The sequence below is a fragment of the Chiloscyllium plagiosum genome, unplaced genomic scaffold (assembly GCF_037043375.1).
Source record: "Chiloscyllium plagiosum isolate Xiang-an unplaced genomic scaffold, Cpla_swu_hap1 HiC_scaffold_24, whole genome shotgun sequence".
In the NCBI taxonomy this organism is placed as follows: domain Eukaryota; kingdom Metazoa; phylum Chordata; class Chondrichthyes; order Orectolobiformes; family Hemiscylliidae; genus Chiloscyllium; species Chiloscyllium plagiosum.
Window position 1 is genome coordinate 40580889 of NW_028270162.1, and position 21766 is coordinate 40602654.

The 21766-nt window shown below is 41.2% G+C and overlaps 1 long non-coding RNA gene across 3 annotated transcripts in view; it reads left to right on the top strand.

Annotated features, from left to right (window-relative positions):
• LOC122562731 (uncharacterized) overlaps positions 1–21766 on the top strand; it is a 139738-nt gene that overhangs the window by 108869 nt on the left and 9103 nt on the right. For 2 of the 3 annotated variants that reach the window (XR_015761307.1, XR_015761306.1), the window contains exon 7: positions 19705–20757. The exons of the other annotated variant lie outside the window; for it this stretch is intronic. This is a non-coding gene — a long non-coding RNA (uncharacterized LOC122562731). Of the gene's footprint in view, positions 1–19704; positions 20758–21766 lie in introns of those variants that run through there. 3 annotated transcript variants of the gene reach the window in all.

Below are 21766 nucleotides of genomic sequence, written 5' to 3' on the forward strand. Positions count from 1 at the left end.
AACATCATTATAAACCTTACAATCCAATGATCACTGTCTCCTAAATGTCCCACCACTGACATTTAATATACTTGATCCATCTCATTTCTAAGAACTGGGTATGTTGGTGTATTATTTTTGTTGAACTAGGCACATAATTCTGAAAGGAATTTCGGAACATTCGTCCCTCATTGCCCCTTACTCTACCAGTATCCTTGTTGATGATGGACCAATTATCAAATTATATCTTTTCAAATCATCCCTTAATATCCTACAAATGAAAATATACCCAAGTTTTTGTATTTGTGTTTTTTCACTCGATGCTATTACAGAAAAGCTATGTTTCAACCTCTCTCTGCAATCCCAATCCCCTTCCTAATGCACGGAGAACAATCTGAATACAATACTCCAATTGTGGCCTTATTAAGGTCTTATATTGATTTTTGATGCGATTTTAACTTTTATGCAGTTGTGATGAAACTTCATACTGCATTAGTATGGTCTGACAACAAAGATTTTACAGGGGAGGAATGATGTGTAGCTTGAAGTTGAATTTTATTTTATCTTGTGTTAAGGAAAGGAAGACAAAGTTTTTAATTTAATTTTAAATTTGTTCTGTGATTGGTATGGGGGGTGTGGAGATTTGTTTGTATGTACTTAAATAAGTTCTTAAACATTTGAGGTGAACAGTTCAGTGCATTAGAAAAATTAAAGTCAAAGAGAAAAACAGGAATCCCATAACAGAAATTAAGAAAGGGATAGTTAGGACAAACAAATCCAGAAGAAGTCAGGCAGTGTGAATGTTCATTCAGGGAGAAGAGGTCCCTGACAACAGAGGGGCTGTTATTAAAAACCTCCAAGCAGAATGGGCTAAGAAGTAGTCCTGAAGACCTTCAAAGCTAATCAGAGAAAAGTTCCAAAACAAGGCGGCTATTGAGGTATCAGAATGAAAGGTATTCTCCAAGCTAATTGAACTCATGAGTTTAAGTCAGTAAGTTGTATAAGGATCTCAGAAAAATACATTAACTAAATGAAGAAAGTAACATCAAGTGAATGCACAAAAGTTTTCTGAAAATGAAACCAAGTACAGCTAACTAATCATCACTTTTATGGTAGAGACAGATGATCTTTCACTGAGATTTAAGTGTCTCTGAGGTTGTTGTAAGGGTAAAAGGGTTGATTTTTTTCCGATATTTATAATAAGACAGTTCAAATTGGTTTTGTATAATTGGATTAGATTACTTACAGTGTGGAAACAGGCCCAACAGGTCCACACCGACCCTCCAAAGAGCTACCCACCCAGACCCATTCCCCTACATTTACCCTTTCAGCTACCACTATGGGCAATTTAGAATGGCCAATTCACCTGACCTGCACATTTTTGGACTGTGGGAGGAAACCGGAGCACCCGGAGGAAACCCACGCAGACATTGGGAGAATGTGCAAACTCCACACAGTCAGTTGCCTGAGGCAGGAATTGAACCCGGGTCTCTGGCGCTGTGAGGCAACAGTACTAACCACTGTGCCACCGTGCCGCCTTTTGCCACCATGGATATGTGGAGTAACTGATCTTCACAGTGAATAAATAGCAAACTTAAACTTCGGGTCCTTCACATCAGGTTACACTCTGGAATCTGACTGTTCAGTATTACATCAGAACAGACCATAACACAGTTTATTAACATTTAATATTTTTATATCACTGCATCTTTTTGAATTACATCAATATACTTTAAACTTTAAAAGAATATGCAAACTCTATTACATCATCAGTTACCAAACCTGAGAATAATTCCTCCTGGGTAAATGATCAGAAACCTTTTTTCCTACTATCATTGTAAGGGGAATCTCTCAGGTTGAAAAGGCTTACTGTCAGAATACAAGTCTGATTCAATAATTAATGTACCAATGTTTTGTATCTCATCCTTCTGTGAGTTGGGCGTCACTGGCTCAGCATCAAATCTTTTACAACAAATTCTTATTGGATTAACTGTTGACTGTCAATGCTGACATATCAGCTATTTATTAATGCCTAATATGCCAGTCAATACAATGATTTGAATATATCTAATATCAGATTGTGCTTTCAGACAGAAGTAAACTAACTGTTATGATCGATATTACAAACAATACAGAGTTTGTTTTTCAGCCACTGAAAGTTGTGAGCATTAATGATAGAGTTGACAGAATAGTGTGAAGAATAGCCAGTGAGAAGTTTTACAATGTTGAGAGAAAAGCTCCCATTTTCCAATCAAATATCAAACAGTGAGATGAGGTTCTCACCCTGTATGGTGACAGGCCTACTTGCATGTATAAAATCTGTTGGTTTTTGGATTGCTTATCTCTGTCCATCACTGAATAGGCTGGGACTCTCCCTGGAGCATCAGAGGCTGAGGGGTGACCAGACAGAAGTTTGTGAAATCATGAAGGGCATGGATAGGATATAAACAGCCAAGATCTGTCCCCAGGGTAGGGGAGTCCAAAACTAGAGGGCATAGGTTAATGTGAAAGGGGAAAGATTTAAAAGCAGATTAACAGGGAACTTTTTCATGTTGGTGCATGTATGGAATGAGCTGCCACAGGAAGTGGTGAAGCTGGCTACAATGAAAACATTTAGAAGGGAGCTGGGTGGGTATACGAATAGGAAGGGTTTAGAGGGATATAGGCCAAATGCTGGCAAATGGGACTAGATTAATTTAAGATATTTGATCAGCATAGACGAGTGGACTGTAGACTCTTTCTGTGCTGTCTATCTCTATGACTTGCTGTTTAGTTTCACCAGATTGACACCTTGTTGGTGATACTCCATGCTACTCCTTTATATTATTCATTGAATCAGGGTTGATCCCTTGTTAGAATGGGCTATACAATGAGTCATTAGCTTATGGAACTGAATACAGTTCTGCTGTTCCTGGCTCACAGTGCCTCATGGATGTCCGGTTTTGAGCTGCTAGATCTATTTGAAATCAACTCCATTTGGCATGACGCCAGTGTCACACGACACAATGGAGGGTACCCTCAATGTGAAGACAGGACGTGGTCTTCAAAAAAGTTGTGTAGTGGCCATTCCATCTGTACCGTCAAGGATAGATGTACCTGCGACAGGTAGGTTGATGATCCTCCAGGTGTTGCGGAGGATGGGCCTGGCCTCGCTGCCACGGAACGCTCCAAGTAGTGGACTGTTCCGTATCACCTGTCCTTCGTGGAGAAATTTATGAAGAAAAATACCTTTGACCACAAGCCCATCAGGAAATGGTCAGCATGTAGTGTCCTTGAGACCCTTCGGGAAAAGGAGAGGGCAGATCCTATTGAGCGGTTCCCTGAGCAGACTGTCAAAGCCATTTGGCAGAATGCCTCATCGCCAGAACTTTCCAACAAGCACCAAGATATGGCTTGGCTGGTGGTGAGAAGGGCTCTGCCTGTGAGATCCTTTATGCACGCCCGGACTCTCAGCCGCACCGCACGCTGCCATCAAAGCGGCTGTGGAGGGAACGAGACTGTCACACACCACCTTCTAGAATGTTCCTATGCAAAGGAAGTCTGGAGACAAATGTAGTGGTCTTTGTCGAGTTTCGTCCCGAGCAGCACCGTGATGCGGGACTCCGTGCTCTACGGTCTGTTCCCCGGGATGCACACTGAGACAAACATCAACTGGAGGATCATCAACTCAGTCAAAGACACTCTTTGGTCTGTCCGAAACCTGTTGATCTTCCAGCTGAAGGAGTTGATCCTGACTGAGTGCTGCAGACTGACATATTCCAAGGTCCAGGACTACGTGTTGAGGGATGTGCTGAAGCTTGGGGCAGCTGCCGCCAAGGCATGGTGGGGAAAGACCACCATGTAAGGCCTGCCTGCCTAAGAAGAACAGGGGGCCCACACAGTCATTTGGGCCCCACTGATGCCTCAGTAAAATACCTGGATGGTAAATGTACAGACCTGTATTTACGAATGATTAATTCTGATCTCTGTATGTAAAGAAAGGGAATGTATATGTATGTATGGCATCACCAGTTGTATAGATATCAAAATAATTTTATGAATAAAGTATATTTTTGAAATTAAAAAAAAGTTGGTGAGAACAAGATATTGTCATTTTAACTCTCTTGTTGGTTTCCCCAACAGTTGTTGCAGTTCCAGACTGTCTCATTACATCCTTCAGGACTGAGCCACTTTTGGTGATAGTCGTTAAATATATTTTATTTCCTTGCCACACTCAGTGCTTCCTCCTGGTGGTGCTTGACTTGGAGGAATGGCAATTCATTGGCTGACAGGAGGGGAACTGATATGGGGCTATTAGTGGGCGGCCCGGTGGCACTGCACTGCTACCTCACAGCGCCAGAGACCTGGGTTCAATTCCCGCCTCAGGCGACTGTCTGTGTGAAGTTTGCACATTCTCCCTGTTTCTGTGTGGGTTTCCTCCGGGTGCTCCGGTTTCCTCCCACAATCCAAAAAAACGTGCAGGTTAGGTGAATTGGTCATGCTAAATTGCCCGTAGTGTTAGGTGAAGGGATAAATGTAGGGGACTGGGTCTGGGTGGGTTACGCTTCGGCGGGTCAGTATGGACTTGTTGGGCCGAAGGGCCTGTTTCCACACTGTATGTAATCTAATCTTTGTAGAGGATTTCCTCGCCTATATTTGACTTCAAGTGGTCCACAATCAAAGTTGTGCAAACTCAGCACAACTCCCTGCAAATTATGTACCACTGTGCCACTATCTCTGGTGAGGCTGCACTGACAGTGGGACCAGGACATACCCAGAGATGGTGGTGATGGTGCCCGGGACATAGTTACACTCATGGAATGATCTCTTACAATGCCTGCCTGTTGCTTGCCTCCCCAGTTGAATGACTGTCCCAATTTTGGCAGAAAACCCCAGATATAAGTAAGAAGCAAGTTGCAGTGTCACACAGCTGGGTGTGCTGTCTTAATTTCTATTGCCTACTCAACACTGGGTGAAATGTCTAGGTAGTTTTACTCCATTTTGCAACGTTGCTGCAGTGGTTCAGTACAACTAGTGGTTTGTCAGACCATTTTAGAAAGAATTGAAGAGTCAATGCATTTCTGTGCATCTGGAGTCATATGTAGCCCAGACCAGGTAAGGACAAGAGATTGCCCTCTGTAAAGGAGATTAGTGAACCAGATCATATGGAGACAAATGAAACAGCTATTGTTTAGCTAATTGCAATCAGCCACACTGATGCTTACTAGAACAAAGCAACCCAAAGTGTGGGTTGCAACCCGAGTTTTGGTGCTGCGAATTCCGAGGCAGAAATGGCTGCTATGGTGCAACATCCGCGTGCTAACAGCTGCAAGATTCCTTGAATTGTTCAGATGTTTTTGAAAACTAAGAACCACCTAAATGACTGATCTTTCAGACCTGATTCCTGTCCTGAAAAGACCCAATGAAAAGTTACGTGCATTTTAGATTAAAACCCCACAGTCTAAACAGCCCTCTGGCCACACTGCTCTCCTGTCTCCTTTGCTTGCTGCAACTTCCAAGTTTCAAACTAATGTTGCAATGGAAATAAGTTTCAAGGCTACTGTACTTGAAGGTTAGTGGTTACTGTCCAGGGACATGCACATTACCAAGAAGCTAGGGGATTAGCTGTTTAGCCTGACATCAGTACTGGAAAAATGCTGGAGTCCATTATTAAAGATGTAACAGCAGAGCATTTGGAAAAAAAGCAGCAGGATTGGATTGAGCAAGCATAAATTTACGAAAGGGAAATTATGCTTGACACATCAATTGGAATCCTTTGAGGACATAACTAGTAGAGTTGATAAGGGGCGCCAGAGGATGTGGTTTACTGGGATCTTCAGTAAACCACATCAGTAAGGACCGATGTATGAGATTAGCAGGTAAAATTAAAATACATAGGATTGGGAGTAGTGTACTGATATGGATAGAGAAATGGCTGGCAGGCAGAAATAAAAGGGTAGGAATAAAGGGTCATTTTCTGAGTGGCAGTCAGTGACTAGTGGGGAAACTATAAGGATCAATGCTAGGATGCCAGCTATTGACTATGTACATTACTCTAGTTGCATTGGGTTTATTCATACTGCCAGTATGAGGAGTATCTATGCGGATACTATTTGTGGTTCATGCATCATTATATATTGTGCAGAGGAATTCAAGATGTACTGTAATCATTATGAGTCTATCAACTGATTATCTATAGTTCATTAGAAGGAAACACAGTCAATGCAGATCATTAAACTTTTCCTGAGCAAAGGAGAAATCATGGCCACTGTAACTACATCTGAAGTTCCAGGATGAAGTCTCCTAGTGCTGGAACCAGCTTAACAAGGGGTACTAACAGCTCACTTCCACCTCACTAGCACTCCTATCCTCACTGACCCTACACTGGCTTCCCGTTTAAGAACACCTCTATTTAAAAACCCTCATCCTTGATTGCAAATCCTTCATGGCCTCATCCCTGCCCAACTCTTGAATCACTTTCAGTCCTACTCCCCCCCCCCCCCCCCCCAAGAAACTCTGCACCTCCAATTCTAGCTTCATGGGTAATCACGAGTTGCCTCCTTCCATCGTGCTGGGTGTGGGGGTTGCTGTGTCTTCAACTGCCTCAGCTGGAAGCCCTACCGCTCCCTCCTAAAACCTTTCCACTCCTCTACATTTTTTTTCTTTGAGTAGGTGTGAATTCATATGGTTCAGATGATCATAAACTGCTAGAATGCCACGTTTAAAATAGTAAATGAGTTCTCACTGTTTGGTACTGTCTGATCAACATTACTTTCTGCACAGCACTTTTAAGGGAAAAAACAGTGGCTTTCCACGGGATGAATGGTGTCATATTGATGAACAGTGTTTGAAGAAGCAATTTATCTTAAGGCAAAGAGCCTTTTAACTTAGACCCATTAATGTGCTCCAGCCCACGACATTTGTGAGATATTGAGCCTAGGGTCATGCTACCCTTTCGTTTGGAGATAAACTGACACTCACCATTGTGCACTCTTCCTTTATTATATACTGACTGGTTTACTTTCTGATACTTGGTGTAATCATTTGGAGATTATCACGTACTAAATTTGCAATGATTATATAATAATTGCCAATGTTTCAGCAAGGGTAACATATATCAGTAGATGTGCAGTATCTCACACATTGATCCTGACCATCACACCATTTCCTGACCCAAAATAATGGCAGAGAAAAAGGATCAAAACTGTAACTTGGTGGACATGATTTTTAACTTGCCACTCAGCATAAAAGCAGCACGAGAGATTTCCTGCCTTGTGCACAACATTTTATTTCCAACTAAATAACGAGTGGATAAATTTCAACAGTAGTTTTCCAATGAAATCTACCAAAAAATAGAATTGGTTTCAAAACAGGGTACTTCTTAGGATTCAGGCACATTAATGATTACTCAGGTTTCTTATTCATATGCTTTATAACCACAATAGGATAGGTCTTATTCACAATTGTCTTATTCGGCTGCTATTATCGTGTTGCTGAGGTGGACATTATTCATTCTGCAATACTGATCCACAAACTCATTTTGGAGCAAGTGTGCACTTAAAGAAAAATGGAGCTTGACTTATCCTCCATGATTAAAAGTTAATTAGACTTCCAGCCACAATTGCTTAAATATTAATATTTCAGGATGGGGTCAAAATATAATTATAACATTTGAGAACCTTGGGTAATTTTTGAATAAGCTGAAATTTTCAAACATAAATTTGGTTATTACATGCTCACAACAAAACAAAAGATTGGGAACAGTGCATCTAAAAATCACATTTGTTTCCAATGCACTAATTTTCAGTGTCTTTGTTGAAATAGCCTATACAGGAATGTATACCAAATATATTAATTGTGTACAAACGTCAGAAATCAAGATATTTACATTTTGATGCCAAATACTTGTATAACACCTTGTTAAAATCTCACTTGAGAAACATTGTTGTGTCCTTAACAGCACCTAAATTCAAATAGATTTCAGGTGTTCTTGAAACGAGATTGAAACAATTGCTAAATCTATTTCTTTAATGAAATAAGTACTCATTGCTTTTTTTCAGACAAATTCTCCCAGATTTGCAATATGCTCAACGCCACCCAACTCTGCCTCCCTATTGATCTCACTTGTCCTATTCACCTCAAACTTGGTGATAATACACAGTAAGAAATTTAGTATTCTAAGCCACCAGCCTTAGCTGGACTTCTCACTGCTAAAACAAGAATCAAAAACATAGCAAGATTAAAAAAGATTAAATCAAAACTGAAACCCATTTACAGCATGATGGCTCAGTGGTTAGCATTGTTGCCTGACAGCACCAGTGACCCGGGTTCAATTCCCACCTCGGGCAACTGTCTGTGTGGAGTTTGCACATTCTCCCCGTGTCTGCGTGGGTTTCCTCCGGGTGCTCCAGTTTCCTCCCACAATCCAAAAGATGTGCAAGTTAGGTGAAGTGGCCATGGTAAATTGCCAAATCGGGGCAAATATAGGTAGGGGCATGGGTCTGGGTGGGCTACTCTTTGGAGGGTCGGTGTGGACTTGTTGGGCCGAAGGGGTTGTTTCTATACTGTAGGGAATCTAATGACATTTTTTTTTGCATCTGTTAAACTCTCAGAAGTGGCTAACATATTTTAACTGGATAGATGTTTTAGTTCAACTGCAAATTACACAATTTACACAACCATTGGACTAAAAAGTTTCTTTTCCTGTTTAATCCATTAAGATTAAGTTTAGCATGTATGAATGTTTACATTCTTAGATAATTGGTGGCATTGAATAAGTATTATTGCATTATGTTAAATCCTGTGCAAGTTCACATTATACTCTCAGTAATTAATTGAAGTAGAGCTATTAGTAATGATTTTTTTTTAATGGCAGTCATTTTTAGAACACTATAAATGTGAACCAAAGTTTCGGAAATAATATCAGAATATTAAGTAAAAACGGAGATATTGCCTAGCCTATAATTTATATGAACTTTGTTTTAACCCATTAATCTAAACTGTTGCTGCTCTCCAAAATCTGGAAATGCTTAGGTTGTGATTTATGGTAATGGAAATACAGCTTACATGTGAATCTCATTCTAAAACTTTCTAGAAATAGTACCAGCAGGAATCATTACGTTTCTGGGTAGAACAGATACTCAATATCTAAAATCAGCACTTCACAATACAACTTCCATCTTGCTTTTACGTGTTCACCTTCTTCATGCCAGTGTCTTCCCCCTTCATGATTTCATTTCCTTGCTGTATGCTAGTGGACTTGCCAACCCAGTAACTACCCCTTGTCTTAATCTTATATTTCTTTAAAACAGTAAATGCCACCTTAATGCCTTCCAGCTGCCGACAGCTGATATTTAGGCAGACTGAACTTTGACTTCAGGAGCAAATCACGTTTAAATCCTCTGAAATGGGGCTTGGGTTGATCAGTTAAAAATGTCAGTGCCTTAAACAATGAATAAATTTTGTTGATAGAGTCAAAGACCAGACTTTCAGATCATCTTTTGCCAATTGCTGGTGAAAGGAAACTTAAGGAAACCGATCGTGTAAATGCTGCCTTCAACAAACTGATGATTGCTGCTCAAGTGATGTGTCAACAGCGCCACCCAGTAGATTAAACAAAAAAGGGCACATTCTGGATATTTCACATTTTATCCCATTAAATTGTTCTCTTTGATTCTTCATCAACCTTTGAACCTGATATTCAGTGTGCAGCTACATTCATTTAACTTAGAAAAACAAATTAGGGCAGAAACATAATTAAGTATATCCTATTTCCTTGCACCTAAAATTCACGATTTTAGTTTTAAAAGACAATGTTAAAAATGTAAAAGGATTTCCAAATGTAAGAAAGACAAATGTTCACAGTTTACGCAAATGTTTTATCCTTCAAATTTGGAGGCATATTGAGTTGTGGATCATCTTTGTGTTTATCTTTGGGAAGGTTACAATTATAGAATCCCTACAGTGGGGCAGCAGACCACTTGGCCCATCGAGTCCACACTGACCCTCCGAAGAGCATCCCACCCAGACCCACCCCCTTACTCAAGCCTGTAACCCTGCATTTCCCATGGCTAATCCACCTACCTTGCACATCCCTGGATACCATGGCCAACCCACCTAACATGCACATTTTTGGACTGTGGGAGGAAAGCGGAGCACCTGGAGGAAACCCGCACAGACACAGGGAGAACATGCAAATGCCACACAGACAGTCGAACCCAGGCCCCTGCTGCTGTGAGGCAGCAGTGCTAACCACTGAGCCACAGAGCTAAGAATTTTGAACAAATTTTAAACAAATGCGAGCATAAAGATTATTGAATATCTTTGTTATTCAGTAATGTCTCTTAGCATAATTTACTAAACTGAGTCTTCTGTACTGTCTCAGAGCCTATATTAGTTCAAAATATAGATTCATTAATCATACAGGATTTATCCATAACACCAATGTTGTAAACTTTTTAATTCTTCCAGCCCACTGCTTGTCTACATTGGATTCCAGCATCTGCAATTATTCTGCCTCTGAAGAAGTTTCCAGCCAGTGGTTTTTGGTCGTGTGTATTTGATAGGTCTGTCTATGGAACAGAGAAATATTTAGAAATGCTTCTCTCATTGTTTTTGTTCTGACTGATGGAATTAGTTTCTGTGCAATGTTGTATCTGGAAGGCCTACCTGAAGGCTAATCTGGCACTCCATAGTTTCATCAAGAAATATTTTCTACAAAAGAATTTTTTGACCCACTGTTGAAAGGTGAGACCTTGGAGTGCAGATTCATGGTTCCTTGAAAGTGGAGTCACAGGTAGGTAGGATGATGAGGACGACGTTTGATATGCTTGCCTTCATTAGTCAGTGCATTGAGGATAGGAGTTGGGAGGTCATGCTGCGGCTGCACAGGACATTGGTTAGGCCACTATTGGAATACTGCATGCAATTCTGATCTCCCTGCTATAGGAAGGCCGTTGTGAAACCTGAAAGAGTTGAAAAAAATTTACAAAGATATTGCCAGGGTTGGAGGATTTGAGTTATAAGTAGAGGCTGAATAGGTAGGGGCTGTTTTCCCTGGAGCGTCAGAGGCTGAGGGGTGACCTTATAGAGGTATATACAATCATGAGGGGCATGGATAGGGTAAATAGATGGGGTCTCTACCCTATGGTAGGGGAGTCCAAGATTAGAGGGCATAGGTTTAGGGTGAGAGGGGAAAGATTTAAGAAGGACCTTAAGGGGTGATTTTTTCATGCAGAGGGTGGTGCATGTATGGAATGAGCTGCCAGAAGAAGTGGTGGAGGCTGGTACAATTACAACATTTAAAAGGCACCTGGATGAGTATATGAATAGGAAGGGTTTAAGAGGATATGGACCAAATGCTGGCAAACGGGATTAGATTAATTTAGATTACCTGGCCGGCATAGACAAGTTGGACTGAAGGGTCTGTCTCCATACTGTATATCTCTATGATTTTATAACTCGATGGTTGAACAACGAGACTTTACAAATGTGTAAGGAAATGAGTAACCTTTCCCTGTAATAAAAATTTGACTAATAATATCTTCCATACATGTACGTAGGGTTTAAACACCTTGTGCACAGCCCGAGAACAATTTTCTGAAAAGATAAACCAAAGTGTAGTTCCCAGCATGGAGTTATATATTCAGATTTCCAATTGTGTATTAAAATTGATAAATACGATTAGTTGTTTATAGCTTGTGCCAAGGCTTCCAGCCCTCTAATGAAAATGACTGTGACTGAAAACTAACTTTTAATAATAGCTAAAGTAGCCAGAGAACTTGTGGTGCAGTGATAAGAATCCCTGCCTCTAAGCAGAAGCTCAGAAGTTCAAGTCTCGTTCCAGGACTCAATGGCCAAAAAATACATTTACAATCAACTTGTAAATTCTTTCAACATACGTCAATGGCCTGCTACTCAGCCATATAATAGAAAGAAATTGGCGCCCCTACCGATGCTCCAGACTAAACATGCATTTATATAAAAGTGCATGTTGCCACTCAGACTCCTTGGGGAGATGGCTAGCTGACCAGTTTGGATCAAATTGGTGCGAACAGCAAAGGGTTCACTCCCTACTTCAGCTGCAGTGGATTCAGAATCTTCCCCACTACCTTGCCTATAACGGAGGTCATGGCACTGTGGGTTGGATTTGCCTTCAGGCAGAGAATTTGCAAAGAAAATAACCAGAGAGCAGTCTTTGAGTTTGCCGTATACTCAGTGGGAAGATTTTTTTTGGTGCTTGCCATTATTAGTGGGTCAATGATATAGGTAACTCTGACAGGTAAAGTTAAATGTGAAAATCCAAAAGTTGCTATCAACTTTGCACTGTTGTCTGTTTGCTTTGATAAAATGGCATCCCACCTTTAGCTTTCTTTCAGTTAACATAGAAGTTTAGAAACTAGGTGCAGGAGTAGGCCATTTGGCCCTTTAAGCCTACTCCACTATTCAATACGAATAGTGCACTCTCAGTATCCCACTCCAGCTTTGTCCCCATACCCTTTGATCCCTTTAGCTGTAAGGGCCAGGCCCAGCTCCCACTCAAATATATCGAATGAACTGGCCCCATCAGCTTCCTGTGGGAGAGAATTCCACAGGTTCATAACTCTCTGGGTGAAGAAATTCTTCTTCATTTCAGTCCTGAATGGCTCACCCCTTATTCTTAGACCGTGACCCCCCTAAGCTCTGGACTTCCCCAACATCAGGAACATTCTTCCCACATCTGACATGTCCAGTCCCATCAGGATTTTATATGTTTTAAGAGACGTCTCCCTCATTCTTCTAAATTCCAGTGAATCCCAGAGCCCAGTCGATCCAGTCCTTCCTCGTACGTCAGTCCTGCCATCCCGGGAATCAGTCTGGTGAACCTTCGCTGGACTCCCTCAAAAGCAAGAATGACCTTCCTCAGACTAGGGGACCAAAACTGCACACAGGACTCATGATGTGGCCTCACTAAGGGCCCTGTATAACTGCAGCAAGTCATCGCTACTCCTATAGTCAAATCCTCTCACTATGAAGGCCAGCATGCTATTACCTTTCCTCACTGCCTGCTGTATTTGCATGCCAACCTTCAGCAACTGTTCCACCATGACACCCAGGTCTCATTGCACCTCACCCTTTCTTAAACTGCCACCATTCAGACCATAATCTGCCTTCCTGGCTTTGCCACTAAAGTGGATAACCGCACATTTATCCGCAGTGTATTGCAAGAATTTGTCTGCTCAGCCAGCCTGTTCAAACCATCCTACAGCCTCTGAGCATCCTCCTCACAGCACACACTGCCACCCAGCTTAGTATTGTTTGTACTCATTTAGAATGCATTTACTATATTAATTGCCCATTCACTCAACTCCAAATTAATTATAGTCATTACTTGTGTCAAGACCCTTTTAATGCTAGGAGAAGTGTTATTCACGTCAAACAATTTCTAGCATTAAAAATAAGCTATTAAATGAATGGAATCTTGTCCTTCCTACTTTCTTGGTTTGTTGGTAGCGCTTACTTCTCACTCAGAGGTTTCTGGGTTAAATTTCAGAGTTTAAGCAAAAAAAAATCAAGCTGACAATCCAATGCAATGCGGATGGAGCGCTGCACTGTCAGAGCTATCAAATTATGGATGAAACATTTCAACATTACAACAATGTCCTTCATGACTATAAAGCACTTTGAAACAACGAGTGACCCGAAAATCGGTCACATAAATACAAGTATTTCCTTTCCTTTGAAAATTTCAGGAGAGATCCCAAGTATAAAATTATACCTTTGTTTCAGCAGCTTATTTGACATTGAACTGATTCTTTTTAAAATCAGCTTTGTTCTCAAACCTCCCTGGGTTTGTTTCACAATCCTTAAATTTCAGTGGTTGAGAAGGGTTTTCTCTTGGCCAATTTCTTATACTTTGTGGGCTGAAATTTGAAGGGGCATCTCAAGTGAAAAGGCAGATATTGTTAGGTGTCCATCTACAGTATGAATTGTTCAATCTGTTCCAAAGGTATTGGCCATAAATTACTATAGGAATGAATCTAATGGAGTCTGCCATTAGTTAGTCTTTTCCTTTCCTGTTTGATCTTGAAGATACTTCACATAACGAGTTACTAAATGTGAAAGCTGATACCCACACAGCAAAAGAAACTGGACATTGGCAACATGAATTAACAGGGTGAGTAACTGTCTAGCCCCTGAGGCAAAGAGATTAATAGAGTGTGAAGTTATCAGACCATGAAGGAAATGCAAATTAGATTTGGCGAATTCAATACAAAATCAGGTACAGGAGGAGAAATAGTGAGAGGACAATAAGAAGACTAGATTAAGGTAGAAGAAAGAGAGACAGAGAATTAAAAAAAATTTTTGCATTTCAATTTTAAAATATCGGGTAGCAATTTAATCCTGAAGGAAACATTACATATCATTTTCAGTGCCAGAGCGTTTGATTGCAAGTAATTAACAACTAGCATGTTATTATCTCCGACAGTAACTCTGGGCTTAATTAAATATGCTTAGAAGTTAAATGGCTCCAAAACAGACACATAGAAAGCACTGCCAGAGGAGGTGGAAGCAAACATAATAGCAGCATTCAAGAAGCATCTGGACGAATACATGAATAGGAAAGAAATAGAGGGATACGGATCCTGTAAGTGAAGACAGTTTTAGCATGGAAGGGCAAAATGCGTCAGCTCAGGCTTGGAGGGCCGAAGGGCCTGTTCCTGTGTTGTATTGTTCTTAAGTCAATTCAGTCCAGTTCTAACTTTCTGTGCAACAAAAACAAAAAAAACTGTGGATGCTAAAAATTGAAACAAAAGCAGAAATTACTGGAAGAACTCAGCAGGTTTGGCATTATCTGTGCAGAGACAGCAGACTTTTAGGGTCCAGTGACCCTTCCTCAGAAGGACCCTTCCTGTTTTATTTTCTAACACTCTGTGGCAAGTTTAGATCGCAAACTACACAATTGTAGCAATTTCACACAACACCCTATGCATTTCAATGATGGGTTAGACAGCGTGGTGGCACTTTCATAAAGCTAATGACTGAGTGATATATCCAGAACAGATTTTGGATTTCCCTGCTGAATCACATTCCTGACTCTTGCCTGAATTGCTGCAGCATTTGTACAGAATACATCCTGATTACAATTCACATTACTGCTATTTTGTTAGCAAATTGCAGGTGAATACTCTGGGGAAAAAAAGGAAGGGTATTTCATAATAGCTGTGGGAGGAAAATGAACAAAAGTCCATCATTAATTGCCACTACTCCGTTAATCTCCATGATACTTTGTGCAACAAGTTGCTGTATGTTGGTGGATCTGGTAGTATCCTTGGTCTCAACAGACCTTCCGTCAGTTAATTACTTTTCTAGTGTGAGGGTCTGTTAATATACTGGAAAGGACTAAACAGGCCGAGGGTCTGATAATACACTGGGAAAGGACTAACCAGGCCAAGGGTCTGATAGTAGACTGGGAAAGGACCAACCAGGCCGAGAGTCTGATAAAAGACTGGGAAAGGGCTAACCAGACTGAGGGTCTGATAAAACACCAGGAAAGGGCTAACCAGGCCGAGGGTCTGACAATACACTGGGAAAGGGCTAACCAGACTGAGGGTCAGATAATACATTGGTGAAAGGGCTAACCAGGCCGAGGGTCTGATAAAACATCAAGGGCTAACAAGGCCGAGGGTCTGACAATACACTGGGAAAGGGCTAACCAGGCGGAGGGACTGATAATACACTGGAAAAGGGCCAACCAGGCCGAGGGTCTGATAATACACTGAAAAAGGGCCAACCAGGCGGAGGGTCTGATAATACACTGGAAAAGGGCCAACCAGGTGGAGGGTCTGATATTACACTGGGAAAGGGCTAACCAGGCTGAGGGTCTGACAATACACCGAGAAAGGACTAACCAGGCCGAGGGTCTGAAAATACACTGGGAAAGGGCTAACCAGGCCGAGGGTCTGATAATACACCAAGAAAGAACTAATCAGGCCAAGGATCTGACAATATATCGAGAAAGGACTAACCAAGCCGAGGGTCTGATAATGGCCTGGTTAGCCCTTTCCCAGTGTATTATCAGACCCTTGGCCTGGTTAGCCCTTTCCCAGTGTATTGTCAGACCCTTGGCCTGGTTAGCCCTTTTCCAGTGTATTATCAGACCCTTGGCCTGGTTAGCCCTTTCCCAGTGTAAGGGTCTGACAATACACTGGGAAAGGGCTAACCAGGCCAAGGGTCTGATAATACACTGGGAAAGGGCACTGCTGCCTCACAGCACCAGACACCTGGGTTCGGTTCCCACCTCAGGCGACTCTGTGTGGAGTTTGCACATTCTCCCCATATCTGCGTGGGTTTCCTCCAGGTGCTCCGGCTTCCTCCCACAGTCCAAAAAGTGTGCAGGTTAGGTGATTTGGCCATGCTTCATTGCCTCTAGTGTTAGGTGAAGGGGTTAACTGTAGGGGAATGGGTCCGGGTGGGTTGCGCTTCGGCGGGTCAGTGTGGACTTGTTGGGCTGAAGGGCCTGTTTCCACACTGTAAGTAATCTAATCTAATCTAATCTAAATACACCGAGAAAGGACTAACCAGGCCGAGGGTCTTATAATACACTGGAAAAGTGCTATACAGGCGGAGCGTCTGATAATACACTGGGAAAGGACTAAGCAGGACGAGGTTCCGATAATTCACCAGAAAGGGCTAACCAGGCCGAGGTTCTGATAATACAGTGGGAAAGGGCTAACCAGGCCGAGGGTCTGACTCCCGATCTTCAGTGGACCTGAAACATCCCTCTCTTGTGCTACTGACCAATCTTATGTGACAATGGAGACAGCAAAACCAGAACTTAATAGTCACACTGCCTGACAGATCAGCCTGGTTAGCCCTTTCCCAGTGTATTATCAGACCCTCAGCCTGTATAGCCCTTTCCCAGCATACTATCAGGCCCTTGACCTGGTTAGCCCTTTCCCAGTGTATTATCTGTCCCTCCACCTGGATTGTAAGGGATTGCCAGGGAGAAATTTTGAATGATTCCCTCCTCGTTCACCCACCTCCTATTGTTTCAGAGAAATAGCTTCAAAAGTGGCTTTTGCATTTTGCCCCATCCGCCACTGCCCAACACTTTCCGGTCCATTCTGGTGGTTACCTGCCTTACTTAATTGAGCAGGTAAGTGCTTCAAGAGGCCTAAGGTGGGGTGTCCTTGTTTGCAATTCCCACACTATTGCTCTCACCTACATCGTGCAGAACAGGATGGAGTGGGTGAGACGGTAGTGGGCTCAGTGCTGAATACATACTCCTGTGCTATCTGCCAGTTTGTTTTCTTGCATTTTCAACTGCATCCCATCATACAATGCTTCCTTACCCCATCTTTCTGTAAACTGACTTAGTGACTTCAATTGATGTCATAATAAGCAAAATTCTTTAGAATAAGCTGAATACAAGACACTAATTTGAAACCTAAATAATGTTTTGGCCCTATTTCAAAACATAGGCATTTAAGTTTACACATTATGACAAAAATAAACAGAAGAAATGGGAGTAGAAGTAAACCTTTCGGCCTGCTTGCTTACTCTGTCATTCATTACCATCATGGCTGGTCTTTGACCATGCCAACAGCTTTTTATATCCCCTTTCATTCCTGTAGAGTCTGAAGTATCTATCAATCTTAGCCTTGACTGTAACTCTCATTGTTGAGTACAACTCAACCACTGAACATCCATAACCCGCCAGGGTAGAGGATTCTAAGGACTCACAAAGCTTTAAATGGAAACAATTCTTCATTTCAGTTCTAAATGATCAACTGCATCGCCACAGAATAAGCTCCCTCGTTCCAGACTCTCCAGCTGAGGGGAAACAGCCTTTTAGCAACCATTCTGTCAAGCCCCCCCAGAACCTTACATATTTCAATGAGATCATACATGTAATGCGCGCACAAATAGTGATATTGCGACACAAATAAATGTTTTTCTCGGCAGGGTCTCAAACACAAGTTGCAAACTTACCTAAGAAACTTATAAAAACAGAAAGTTTTTGAGGGTTAGCTGAAGCGTAGATTACTAGTTGGGTCACTAGCCATCCTCTAACTACTTAAAGCATATTACTTCTAAAATTGTACTGGGTGTAAAGTTTATTTTAAAAGACTGTAAATTGGCCTTTATTGCTGTTCTTTCCAGAACCCGATCAGATGTATTACAGGGACTGGAAGGAGGTTGTAAAGCAGCACGGCACCAGTGCTAAGTGTTCAGAGTTTCATACTGCTTTCATTCCAAAACAGTGAAGTAATTTAAATAGAAGGGATAAGATAATTTTGTTCAAATCAAAATTACCAAGGCTGATTAAAACAAACTAAGGTTTTCTATAAAATGTCGCAGTTAAAAAGGCGTTCTACGTCTTTCATTTCATGTTCTATCCCTCATAGTTATCAGAGCCACAATTGCTATATTTGTAAAATACTTTTTGGGTCCTTCAGCCATGAACCTCCCATAGCAGGCAATTGCCAGCTAGACAACTGCACGCATGTGAAACTATGAAAGTGCTGAAAGTTTGATGTAAACGTCTGAAAGATTTTAACACAGATCACTCTCTACTTATGAAAATAAACAACACTAGGAATTTTACTCATTTAAAGAGAAAGGGGAAATACTTAGCAGTATTTCCCATTTGTATTATATTAAATGGCCTTCCCATTTATACAAACGCATTTCCCTGCCTTCCAGTAGTAACAAATGTTAGATGTAAGTCTGAGGCCTTACATTATCGTGTCTTCAAAAAAAAATAGCTTTCACAGGCCACCAAAGCTTTTGCTTTGATCAAAGTAATTCAATACCAAGGCTGTGGGTTGCAAATCTAAGTAAAACCCAGATTAAAGGAATTAGCAACACTACATCATGATTAATAAAAATGCCGTGCCTACCGCATTGTACAACTCTAGTGACCTGTGCCTGCTGCCAGCTGGAAGTGTAGCTGAGTGAGTCCCTGCATGACATCAGCTCTAACTACTGAACCTTTTACATCCCTTTGCTGCCATATTTATTAGGCACTTTGCCTTATAGTATCAAAGCCCAAAGTAGGCCTTATTTATGCACTGTAACAGCCTTATAAAATATAATTACTTTAATAACCCCCAGTAACAAAGCAGATGTCTTCCTGTTTTTTTTCCTGATTGAGTTCAACAGAGGTTCACCAGTATGGTAATTTAAGAAAGGGAAGAATTGGCCACCATGTTAACTGTATTGTTCAATTCGGTTAAATCTGCACAGACCTACAATACAGACATATTTAGAACAGCAATTTCTGTCTCACTGATAAAATGGCTAATAGGCATTCAGTGAATCCAAGGAAGTTCAAAGGGACAAGTATAAATGTTTTTCAATAATAAATCCTAACTACTCAATCACACATCCACTGCAAACTACCCATAAATGAGGATTTACAGAGCAGTAAACAGGGTTTAGAGACTATGTAAAATTAAATCCTGTGTGATCTTTCAGAACTCTGACCATTTGAAGGCCATGGGTGAAACACAACGACTAAGAACCACTTTGACCTGTCCTGTGACTTTTTTTTTAACCTGCTGCTCATTCTCACTTGCAAAGAGGAGAAAATTAAGCCACTCACCAAAATATTTTATTTTATGCTGTTATTTTATTTGTGTAATTAAAATAAATGAATCCTATTCTGAATTTGTGATCGGCAATAAGCTATCAACTAAAGACAAAAATACTAATAGAGACAAAGTTAAACTGTGTACTTTGTGTATATGCATTTTTTTTTAGGTCTGACGGCAGCATTGGAGAATCAAAGAGGATTCATACGGCTTTTGCATTCATGCAGTTGGAGGCACCGGGTGTTGCAAAGGCCATGGGGCCTAACAACATCCTAGCAATAGTAGCGAAGACTTGTGCTCCAGACCTTGCCAGATCCCTAGCCAAACTTTACCATATAGCTACAACACTGGCATCTACTCAACAACGTAGATGGGTACACCTTATACACAAAAAGCTGGACAAATCCAACTTGGCCAATTACCACTCCATTAATCAACTTTTGATCATCAGTAAAGTGTCAGAAGGTGTCATTAGCAGTGCTATCAAGCAGTACCTGCTCAGTGAAGCGCTGTTTGGGTTCTGCCAGGGCCACTCAGCTCTTGACCTCATTACAGCCTTGGTTCACACATGGACAAAAGAGCTGAATTCCAGAGATGAGGTGAGAGTGACAACCCTTGAGGTCAAGGCAACATTTGACCTAGTATGGCATCAAGGAGCAGTAGAAAAACTGGATTGCAGATTCACCTGAATTGTGCCAGCACTCAAGAGATAAAATGTTGAAGACAAGTTACATGAATGCAATCATTTGTTTCATAAGGCTGAAGGATGATTTGATCAAAACGAGGTTCAGATTATGTAGGGTAGATACACAGCGGCCAGTTATTTGGAGGGTAAATCCAGAACAAGAAACATAATCTTAAAAGTAGAGCATAGGTGCCAACGTGGACTAGGTTGGAAAGACTACGCATAGAGTCATAGAGTCCTACAGCACAGAGTCAGGGTGGTTTGGCCTAAACTGGTCCATGCCGATGAAAGATTGAACTTTGATGAAGAATGATGATATTATTTTGAACTTATTATTTCTTTATTTTTCATAATTTATTCCTATGAGTTTACACTTTTCTACCTAAATGGCATGAAGGTCTGTAATGCTGGACTTTTTATTTCTTTATTTTTCTAATTTATTCTTAAGAATCTGTACCTTGGTACTGTAAGTGGCGACTTGTAAACTTTTCACTGTACACGTGTGCACATGTGACAATAAAGCTAACTGTAATTCTCCAGATCCTTGAGATTCAATTGGCAAACCGTTGACAAATGAGTGTGTTCTTTTTGAAGCCAGCTCCATCAGCTACAATGGACTGGACACTGGTCATGAGTTTGACTGTCAGTCAATTCCAGTGAAATTTCACTCTTATCTCAACTCTTTAAGGTTTTAAATTAATAGATTACTCCCAGCTTCTTGTCTTCAGGCTGTAGAGACATTTCATGATGCTTTTCCAAGTCCACTAGCACAAACACGTCACAATACCTTCCACGAAGCTCATCATGAGAAAGCGCACGTGATCACGTGACGCTGACATGGCATCCAGTCCTCCGCACACCGTGACACCTAGTGACAGAGATGAGAATCGCATAACAGCAAATCGGAGTTTGCTTTATTAAAAAAAGTCGGCAATTCACAAATCGCGTTACAGACAAATTGTGTTTAATAAACATACATTGTGGGAGAACTACTGTATAACCCCACCCCTCTGAACCCCCAAGACCCCTCATACCTCCCAATCTGTGCATCCTCCCTGGCCCCTTTCACACCCATCCACCAATTTCCAAGGCCCCTAAGCCAACCTACACCCATCTCCCATGGTTCCTCATATCTCATACATCCAAACTGTCACCTTGGTCCTTTATAGCCCTTATATCAATGCAATACTAACTCACATCTTCCACCAAAAATTCTTTGCCCTTCCCTCTTCCTGCCAATTTACCTTTTATCCAGCATTAATATTAATCAAGAGGCATAATGACAGAGATTATTGTTAATCAATTGGTTATGTCCTTTTTGGAAAAAAAACCCTCAAATCTGATACTAACCAAACATCCAATACAGCCAACATATCCCTATGTAAACAAAGGATTACATAAGTCATAGAGTCAGACATTACAGAAACCAACCGTTCAGTTCAACCAGTCCATACCGAACATAATCCCAAACTAAACTAGTCCCACCTGCATGCTCCTGGCCCATATCCATCTAAACTTTTCCTATCCATCCAACTGTTTTTTTAAA